The following is an 11335-nucleotide window of genomic DNA, read 5'->3' on the forward strand; positions in this document are numbered from 1 at the left end:
AAACAACTTAAAATATGTGAAAACATGGGGGGGGGGGGATCTGACAAGCACAGACAACTGAATTGGAGAGCTAAACAACAGTGGGTAAATAACAGTACAGCCATTTGGAAACAATAGTACAGCAAGAAGCATGAAACGGCAAAGTAAATAAAATAAATTTGATCCGATGAAGAAAATCAAACAATTGGAGCCGTGAGAATGAGAATGAAAACAGTTCAGGAGTCTATAGCCTATATCTTAATGTCGTGTTGCATCACAATCCATTTTTGAGCGAATGTATGCAAACTCCTCCATTCATCTGTTTGCCTAACTTTTCCATTAACAAAATCATTCAAGGTTCATTTGAATTTCTTAATCAAGTTATGATCATGAGAACTGGAATGTTCTGATTTTGTTCGGAAGCAAGTCTGTCATGTGATGTCATCAAAACCTTTTTGGGAGTAGCAGGAAAGCCCATCTGACCATATTATCCATTGAACAGTTTTTGTTTGAAAGGGAAACAATGACTTTTATTAGCACAGCGATGCACTCAATCTCTCAACTAAAACACAGGAGCACATGGAACAACATTCACTGTGAAAAAGCTTAACTTTATTAAAGCCTGAAGACCTTAAGAAGTAACTAACTGACATTCCATCAGCATTTAACTCAAATGTCAAATGTTGTTCACAAAGACTTTTAATCTACACCTCAGCTTTTCAAATATAAGCTCAGCACCTGCCAGAAAAAAACAAATCCTCTTTCTTTCCCTTTGAGGTTTGTATCTTGGTCACCCATGCATATACACACACATTGCAAACACACAGACAGTAATATATTTAACTACCCTTAAATGTTTCCTGAACATTCAATTGATGCATTTTATTGTTGTTGGAACACTTGCCACCATTTTTTGGTTATTTGCCTTTATGACGCCATATATTTCTTGTTTTTTTGGTTATGTTTCACCTCTGCAAGTCAAAATTTGTATTACTTTCAGTATTTTTATTAATGTTTCATTTCATTGTTTTACTACTGTAAAAATATCTGAACTATTGTAGGTGTTTAGCACAAATTTACTGTAGGGGGTCAACCAGCCTGAACTCCGGGGAGACACTGACATCACATCTCTGTTGTTCCTAGATGGAGAGTATTCACTTGAAGATGCTTTATATGGGTTTATTTCATCAGGATTCTGGTGTGAAAGACAACAAGCAGTGTTTGGGAGACCAGAGCATCAGCTAGAAACTGAATGATTCTGTTTAAAGTTTGTTTGTTTTCATGCAGAATTTCATTTCTTAAACATTAAATCTAATTTTGGAAGCCTGGTTAAATAAACCATCCATGTGCTGTTCTTACATTACAGCCACAATCTTAGATTCTGAAACGCTATCCAATGTGTCTGGCTTCTGCTGCAAAAAAACAAAAAGTAGAGGTGTAAAACTAATGGAATCCAGTGAGTTGGATGAAAAAGGTATGGTGGCTGGCTAAGATCAGTACCCTAAATTACCCCTTAAATGCTGGATTGTTTCACTTAAACAAGTGCAGATTCCTTTGGTGAAAACAGTTGCAGAGGCTGTTTCAAGCTATGACCAAAGTAATTTGCAACCCCTGCCTAAAAACATGTAATCCTAGGCCAAAGACCACCCCATCCTCTTTAATATAGATGTAATTACTGCTCAAACCCAGCGTACAAGCCGAATTTATTTGACTGTGATTAGCTAAACTGCTGTTCCATGGCTAATACAAAAGCAGCACACAGGGTCATAACCAAAATAATGTGACACAAGAATCTATCTGGTGTGGAGCAGACTTCCTCTTCTGAATCCATTTTTTCCATGTCAGTCACGTTGGCATGACGGTCAACAGAGAGGATATTTAGGCCTCTTCTATAAAAGCCTTTTAAAGCATGGTCCCCTGGTAGCCTGCTATCCATTAACACACAAGGAGAGGGTTTAGAGCTCAGCAGCCAGATGAGATGGACAGTCTCAGACAGCATGACAGGTGAGAGGACAGAAGGAGGGGAGGGAGGCAATGGATTTATGGAGAAAGAAAAAGTGTGTGCTAAATGAGTAGAAATAAAGTACAGAAGTGGCCCTGTACAAGATGAGGGTATTCAGATTCAGGGAACATACTAGTGCTGGTAAATGTGTGTGTGTGTGTGTGTGTGTGTGTGTGTGTGTGTGTGTGTGTGTGTGTGTGCTAGATTGAAACAGCATGACAGCTGATGCAACAGAGCCGAAAAGAGAGACAGAAAAGGGGAGGATGGAATTTCTAGCCTCAGGGTTAGAGGGGCAGGTATTAAGTTATAGGGGTGGCGGCTGGTAGAAAAAGAGAGTGAGCAAGTGCGGGCCAAAGGGGTGACGGCTGAGTGAGTGTGTTGTGGATTTTAAATGGGCTGGAGTGGCAAGAGGGTGTGATGGAAGTAATTAAATGAGGAGAAATGCCGCCGCCGTGCTGCAATTCTTAAGCTATTTCCTCCCCCCTCCCGTCATAATTCTTTTGAGTGGATTAAGCAGCACAGCACGGTTCTATAGCCCACTTATGGTGCAAAACTAACTTCACTTACAGTCTGCAATCTTAATAAACCATGTGCTACTCCTGAAAATGGCAAAACCAGAGCAGCCTAAAATAAAGTATACACACTCAGTGCTATAAAATATAGAAGTTGCTGCAACCTAGAAATCTGAATCAACAAAAAAACATGAATTGTCTGCCTAAGAAACTAATGCAGCCAATATAAAAATATGTCTGAATCCTTTTCAGCTTCATATTACTGTGACAGAGGCAAAAATCAAAAACAAAAAAAGCCCAATTCTCTGGTAATGAATGTCCCAGTTATACAAGAGAGGATTAGGGCCATATGTAAAAACTTGAGTTCTCCAAACTCTAATTTTTCACATGTGGGTGTAACCCTCTTCTGTATAGATCAACAAACGGTAGAAATACAATACAATGATACCTATGATGCCAAATCCACTCCAAGAAAAATTCCTGTCAGTATACAAGAAAAACAGATGCCGCCAACATACTAAATACAGGTATTAACTTAGGTTAAGTAAATAAAAACAACCAAAAGCAAAATAAAACTGGGAAACACTGATTTGGAAATAAAATTTAAACTCATGCACATTGCATATTACCCCAAAACAAAGGAAACCATGAGCTTTCACAAAGTCCAAACATGCCTCTTGTAATTACGCCTGTTTGTGAGAAAGTAATGGCTGACATCCAGTCTGGTGAGAGTGGCTTTTTGGCTATAAACAAAGCAAAATCACTGCCAAACACTATCCTGCCTGTATGTAGTCATTTAATCTACATCTCAGAGCCTGCTTCTCATTGCCTCCTCGTGTAAGGAGGGAGGGGTGGGAATCCCCTCTGGTAATGACGCCTTCTGCCCCCTGTCTTCCTGAGAGGAGTCACTCATCCATCAGAGCATCGGTGCCACATGAACACCCCCCCACTCCTATCATGAATCCCACTTCCACATAAACAACTGGGAGCCGTTCTATTGAAGGGATCCTGCTCAGAGTTGGGTTTGGGGAAGAATTCTGGTGCCCCCTAAAAGTGTTAAAGCCACCGTGCTGGAGATCACAGCAAAGCAGTACCAGCAGCCTGTAATACATCGCATGGAAGTGGTCTACATAATCACAGCATGCATCCTAACAGTTTTAAGCACTTGGCAGCCCACACAAGAGTATTGATCTGCTCATACCGGCATTATGAGACCGTAAGAACCGGCTGTCAGATTTGTGTCTAGAGGATTTGCATAGCAGGCAGGATGAGAGCTGTTAAGAGGCTGTCAGACAGACTGGCTGGCTCTACACAGCTAAGAGCACAGTAAAGAAGTGCAGGAGGCTCCATCAGCGTCTATCCTTCAGTGCACGTCTAGACAAACTGAGATGACCCACATTAAAGAGCTACCACAACATATCAGTCAACTGCACAAATCGATTGATGTGCAATAATGGCTTTGAAGAGCCAGGAGATGTAGGGAGAAATGCATGTCTGTGTATGTCGGTGTGTGTGTGTGTGTGTGTGTGTGTTTGTGTGTGTGTGAGTGTGTGTGTGTGTGTGTGTATGTATGTTTGTGGGGGATGCTCTGCTGCTGAGACAAAGCCCCCTAACCCTGGTGCTCCTACCTCCTCTGGCCCCCCCAGCGCGATGCAGGGGTATGATGCCCCATCCCCCGGGAGTGTGCTGTCCTCCTGCAGGATGCTGCTCTTCTTTGTCTGTCTAACTGAGTGGCTGGCTAGTGAGCTGCCTGACTGAGTGAGCGACTGAGCGCGTTTCTGTGCTGTATCCAAACCCCCAGCCCCTCTGGTCTACCCCCAACACAGAGCTAGGCTCGTCGTCCCAGCATCAACACCCCACTCCACCAACCAGGCCCCGGCCTGCCTCCTGATTATGTGGTATCCTAGCGACAGCCAACGGGGTGCCTATGGAATCCCCGTGCAGAGCAGCATGCTGATTGGACAACAGGCCCCTCTCTAATGAAGATGATGGTAATGATTTTACTCTGTCTCTCCCCTCCCCCTACACTCCTGCCAGAATACTGAAATTTGTCGGATGCACAGATCCCCCACCATAGAATCAAACCTAGCTTATAATGTAAGCATCACCTGAGATATTATTGAACCAAAAAATCCTTGGTGTTGAAGGCACTCAGTAAAAAAAAAAAAAATCTGACAGGGATCATTTTGCATTTTGAATAGTCTGAATAGCTGAAAACACCTGAGTCCATTTCAGTACATCTTATTGTGAGGATGGTTGAGGCTTTTATAGGCAGGGTCATTTTCACAAATAAGCTGCAGCTTTGAGAGTGAGCCTATTTTGTATCATAACATTTAGTGAGGGCAAGATTAGTGACTGAAATCCAGAGCAGAGATCTAACCCATCATCGTACTAGTGGGACAGTAATTGCTATCAATTTTGAGCCACGGCTGAGACCAGGCTGGAGGAGAGTGGAAAAGGGCATTCTGGCGCTCAAAAGAAGCCCATTACCCACAATTACCTATCATGCGGGGTAATATTCGACCAAATCTGTATCAAAAATTAGCCAAATCGTGGTAAAGTCTCACCCTCAAAGCGCTAACTGAACTCATTATATAAATCAGGATCTGTGCCAGATAAGTCACAGCGGGAAAAAAAAACATTATAGCAGCTCTGGAAATGAAATAGAAAAAAAAACGAATAGGGGTAAAAATTACAATCCCCTCATAAAAGTGAAATGAGATCATTTTGCAGTTGAATTCAAACGTCTCTTTAATAACAACAGCTTTCATTTATGTGGAATAGGCTAGATAAAACCAGAGGATAATGGCATACTCATGGTCTGCTCCGCCACATTAACACGCCACCCAACTGTCTGACCGTATGAAATGTAGCCGTTTGAGTCGTTTGCTGGTGCAATGTGGTATTGATTGGGGCCAACCATGCGTGAACCTCATTGATTATGATCTCCTCATTAGCATATAGATTAGCTGGCAGCGGAGACAGATACGCGAGCCTCAAATCACACACTTGGCCCGGGGAACAGTGCAGCAGAGGGTCCACAATGGGATGGGAAGAAAAAGGATGGGATGGCTTGTTTTTATATGAGCTACTTGATGAGGGACCTCAAGATCTGACAGCCCCAGGCCCAGAATGGCCATGAGATACCAGAATAAACAGAGAGCAGTGGCAGTGAGGGGCAGGGGTAAGGGGCGGTCTGGTGGGGTCTGTAAGACAAATAAACCCCACCCTCACTTCAGCGGGTATTCAAACACATGATCAATTCCAAGAGCACCATCGCCTAATGCTTTTCTTGGGTTAGGAAAATGAACAATCTAGGCGCCATTTAATCCCTAAGCATTGTTTTTTGATTGCTGAAAAACAGATCACCTGCATACCATTTTGATCCATCATCCACCAAGTCTTGAAAATGAAGACTTCTGTATCTGCTGCACATGTGAAACTGCAGGCCCTCATAATAGAAGAGAATTTCATCTTTTAAGGAGCTGACTACATTAATTTGTTTATATTTGTATTTGTCTGTCTGAGTCTATCTTTAGTTCTTTTTCAGAGACTTCAGTGAGTCTCATATCAGACTGAGGATGAAACCTCTGCCTCTGCCAGGCTGTTATCCATTTTGATTAACAAAATGTTCAAGCTGGTTGAAGTCATTGGAACATACAGATATGTGTCTGATTTGCCACCATCTATTTATTGTAGCGATCAAATGATAAGTTGTTTGACATCAGATCAATCAATTTTAATTTTGATAATCATGAAATTATTTTAGTCTATTTTCAAGTAAAACACCAAATGACAAATACCAAGGTTTACTCACTTTTGTCTGCAATCACAATAAAGGGAATACTTTGGCTTAATTTTGACTGCTGCTCAGACTAAATAAGCAATTTTGAAGCCTTATGTGGGCTCTGGTAACTTGTGATGAGCATTTGTCAGAGTTTTTGACATTTTACATAAGAAATTATGAATCAATTAATCAAAGAAATGATTGAAAATAAAAACAATCATTAGTTGTAGCCCTAATGTATTTAGTTTATTCTGAAAAGAAGACGGTGACCGAGTTAATTCTTAGAGAAGCCTGTTTGATGAAGTGTATACAGTCTCTCTGTGGCAAGACTTCACTTAATGACTGACAGTACAGCACAGTAAGAAGAGCTAAAATTAAGGATGGCCATCAGGATTATACTGTGCAATGCCTGCCATTCACTTTCAGCCCAGTTATGACAGATGATAGGAACTTCTCCTTAAATCTCAATGATAAAAATCAGCTTGGCCAGCATCCACATCATGTGACCTACAAAACAGCATTTCTTTGGATGGAGTTTTTATTAAGTGGACCTGAGGTCATCCCTTGAGGCTGATGATGGTCGATGGGTCTTGTCCAAACAGAGTGAGCAGGGCACTGCCTTTGTTAGAGTGTGTAAGACAGAGATACCCCCTGATCCCGAGGCCAGATTGGTCGGATAGCTGTAATTGAGCCATCTGACTCAGATGGACCGCTTCTTACACAGCTGAGTAGACCGGCACAAAGAGACCCTGGCTGCTTTCCAGGTAAGTGTGCTGAGCTTGTGTGCGTGTCATTCCAGCACATGCAGCCACACACTGTGCGAATACAAAACACTCTCGCAAGATTTGCCCCTGCGGACCCTGGCCTTTTTTCTGTTCAGCTTGAAAACACCCTCCCTCCTGTGAGAATAACATTGGGTGCCTCTGCCTCTAATAACTCCCAAAATAAACCTGGAGAGAAACTGTCAGAAAACAGAGATACAGACAGGGAGGGGGTGGTAGACAAACCGAATAGTGAAAGATTCTTTCTCTGATCTATAAATACCTCTGTTAAATAGTTCTTGCAGAACCCGCAGATTAGCAACATGCTTCAATCAAAACTGTTCCATCAAAGCGGTCTCTGAGGCATCACTCTCAGGCTTCTTCACTCCAAGAGGAAAAATAGGTCAGGTATGAGCCAAGATGGTGAGCAGCAGCGCAGGGAATTGACGCACTCCCCTGCTTTCAGCAGAGCCAAGCGTGTTACGTTTATGTCAATGCCAGCTGTGGACCAGCCAGCCAGTCTGACCGAGGGGCAGGGCATCAAAAGGTCAACTAGGCTCAAAGATAACAGAACAGCCCCTGAGTCATTGGAGACACAAATGTCAAAGAGCTGGACAGAGCTTAACAGTGAAACTTGCAAGGATGTCATCCATAATCAGTGCTCTACTCCATGAGGCTAAAAATGAACGTCCTCATTTTTTTTTTTTTTTTTTTTTTTTTTTTTTTTTTTTTTTGATGAGTGCAACTTTTCTATCCATCTTTGCTAAGTTACTCAGTTATCTTGCAGTGAAAATGTTACAGTTTGTATGAGCTGCAATCACGCAAACTTTCATAGCTGCTTAGACTCTTACAACACACTGGATCTAGAACAAAGGTCAAACTTCATCTTCAATAAGCCTCTTTTCCTTTGGATGCAGTGCAGGGTCAACATTGGGTCAGAGCAGCCTGAGATGACCTACCATATTATGAGGTAATCGTGGGCTTTCCTAATAAGTTCATCTTCAATAACTACAGCTGGACTGTGTAAACTTTTACAGATATATTTCATTGATATTTGTAATGAATATGTGTCAGGCCTAAAGCAGCTGTAACAGAGGTATGTGAAGTTACAAACTGCAGTCTTTTCCCCAATTAAAACATCTGACTACAGCTCAGCTGTTTAACTAAGTGGTTGTTTGTCTAATGGCGATGCTAGTGCAGTGCCTAATGCTGGTCACCTCTAAAGGACTATTGGGAAACTGGAATCTTAATGAAATGGTAGCCTAAAGGTACCGACTAATCATGTTCACTTTTAGCAGCTGATGCAACCAACGTATTTGTAAACAATCTATCCTTTCAGAATTTGACCGAGTTGGAGACAGACCCAAGGTAAATTAGTATGACAATCAACCTCAATTTAGGGATCTTCTACCGCCAGCTGAGGCTAAGCCAAATGCTTTCAACCAACTGAAGACAACTTACACCTAAGAGCCTCATCTATGTCTCATTTTAAACAGCTAAATCAGGGGCCAGGTACATGCACAAAGTGGGATCATTATTCAGCAAGAATAAGGTGACCTAATTATCTTGTCAGTTTTTAATTGCACAAAGCAGGACTACTATTTTCAATCACATACCAATTACGCTGAAATGCCAACAACAATATTTAAAGTGTATAGTATTTATGTTTTATAGTGAGGGTGTTGAACTGATGTTCCTATTCAGAACAAGTTGAGTGCCGTGGCCACATAACAGATGGCTGTTGATGGACACACTGGCAGTTGCACTGCCCAAACCTGACACCTTCAAGGTACAGGAGTGCATCAGGTTTGTATCAAACCAATGAGTGCATCCTTAATGATGTTTCCTGACTTCCTTCCTTGACTGAGCATATTAGAGGGATCAGTCCAGCTATTTACTAAAGGTGGGAAAAAAACAATTCATATAAATATCGCAATTCTTTTTTTATATGATTTTTCATCTTTTTTTTGCTACTGAATTGATACTGGATTCATATGAAACTAGATAACCTAAGGAGTATGCTGGCACCAACATGTCATACTAGGCTGTCAGCAAAGGGACTATATTGCTCCAAAGTTAGGCAAAATTTTAGCCAGGGAAAACTGACATGGCCCTTTTCAAAGGGGTCCCTTGATCTCTGACCTCAAGATATCTGAATGAAAATGTGTTCTACAGACAAAAACCATGCAACTTTTGCATGAAGTACAAATGTGTTATTTTAGCCTATTGTAAAATGGTGCATTTGTGCATACTGGGGAAAGCTGAGACTCTTGCGCAATCAATGAGCCTAACTTTATTTATGTGTGATAATGTATGCTCCCACAGTAGCGATTTCATTGCAGAGAGACTGCTTTTTGAAACTTGACTTCACTGCAGAAAATGACCCATTGTGACCTTTCGGATAATCACAGCTTCATAAACCTTACACCAACAATCTAGAGGATAATTCAAAAAACAAATAAATCACAATAAATCATAACATGGAATCACAATGCTTAAGTACTGAAATGCATATCAAATCTGCACTCAAGTATCATGACAGTATCAAACTGGGAGATGAGCACATTGTGCCAGCCCTGCTATTTACATCTAAACACATCTATAGTGTGTCTCTGGTGATGATTATGATGACCTCAAATTGCTGGTAGTAGACTGAACAGGACAAAGTGGAAGATGGACAAGGACACAAAACCATACAAATCAGCAAATAACGTCTCTGGCTCTCTCTCCCCAGGGGGTACGGCCTATGGCTCAGAGACAGTCACCGTGTCCCTTAACAAGTGCCTGCTGTCATACTAAGAGGATAAAACCACTCTACCCTACAATTAACCTCATAATCATCAAGGAGCAGGGAGCTTCTCTATAGAGCCTGTTAGTTCCTCTCTTCTCAAAATAAGCAAATTACTGGGCATACTGTGACCCTCCTGAGCGTTCCGGCTGACTGCAGATGAGAGGAAGGGGTGTGTACAGTCAGTCACAAACACACGCTTGAATGAATATGAGAGGGTCTCATTACATCCTCTTCTATTATTTTGACCACATTTGTGTCGCTCCGGGGCCATGGTCACATTGCTCCACTTCTTAAGTGGAGTATAGCAGACCATTAACTGGAGGGATAGTGAAGCTCGGCCAGACGACCTGCACTTGTCAAAATAACTGGCCCCTCCCCCTGTGCAAAAGGTCATGACCCACGGGACAAAGTTGAAGCCTCTCAAAGGACACTTCGCCAGTGTCAGCTCCCCTCCTTTCAACTTGAAAAGAAGCCCCATAAACCCCTAAGAATGTAACGTTAATGCTGGTTACGACGTGCATGAACGCTGTGTCCTTCGCACTAACTTTCATTCACAGCTCGATCTCCCTGTGGCGTTCGTGCATTCCTTTACAAGCACATCAACACAACAACGGCTAATGACACGGGGCTGCATATTCCTCGCTCTAATGGTAGTTTACTGCACTATCTGAGACTCTGCAGACTGCTGTTAGCATTCAAGCTAACGTTAACGTTAGCAAGACAGCTAGAAATGTAGTGTGTGTACTCTGCGGCTTCCCCGGTAATGTTAGTATGACCGATTAACTCGCGCGTTCCAACACACATACACACAAACACGGCCCTTCGTGCCACCCGCGCCATAACATACCCTGAAATTAATATAATGTCGCCGTACCTTTGGCGTGCTAGGCCTTGTCGCTACTTCTCCTGCTGGCCGCACTTCCTCGCTGTTTTTCCTGATATTCTACACCATTTCTGGATGTTGGTTATATCCGACAGCCTCGGAACAGACCAGCGCCAGTAGAAGAGCAGGGGTGGGCGAAGAGAACTCTTTTCATTTGCGTTCCAAAACTGGTCACGTGACGGGGACCCCGCCAATGAGGTGACGTTCTGGCGTTGTGACACGCCCCCTCGGGCCCTTCAACCCCCCGCCCCCCCGTCTCTTGTTCCATGCGCCTGTCAAGTCGCTACCACTGTCATCATCACCATAGCAACAAAAGGGGATTTAACCCTTGCTCGCATTTTATTTGCGCTGTCCTTTAATGTAGTGGCCAAAGGCCTTTACGCTCCACCGCTGATTCTCAGGGACACCCAGAGGTTCCTTGAGGTGGCTGCTGAAGGTCTCCAGCAAAATGATGATAATAATGTCGATAAAGTGATACTGTATTGATCCACAGGGATATAGCTCTTTCACTTACCCCTACCACAGAGGTCAGAGATCAGGATCCCATTACAGCAGATTACAGCCTTTGATGGTGGTAGGGATTCAGTGCCTTGTTCAAGCATACTTGGGGGCTTTTCAAC

At 42.6% G+C, this 11335-nt stretch overlaps 1 protein-coding gene across 1 annotated transcript in view; it reads right to left on the reverse strand.

The window, feature by feature from the left end:
- The window catches only part of phc2b (polyhomeotic homolog 2b (Drosophila)), a 34553-nt gene extending 23704 nt beyond the window's left edge, over window positions 1-10849 (reverse strand). Inside the window, exon 1 of the mRNA XM_030051821.1 lies at window positions 10707-10849. The gene's annotated coding sequence lies outside the window, so the exon portion shown is untranslated. The remainder of the gene's footprint in view (window positions 1-10706) is intronic.
- Window positions 10850-11335: the final 486 nt, after the last annotated feature.

This window comes from Myripristis murdjan, chromosome 5 (genome assembly GCF_902150065.1).
Source record: "Myripristis murdjan chromosome 5, fMyrMur1.1, whole genome shotgun sequence".
NCBI lineage: Eukaryota > Metazoa > Chordata > Actinopteri > Holocentriformes > Holocentridae > Myripristis > Myripristis murdjan.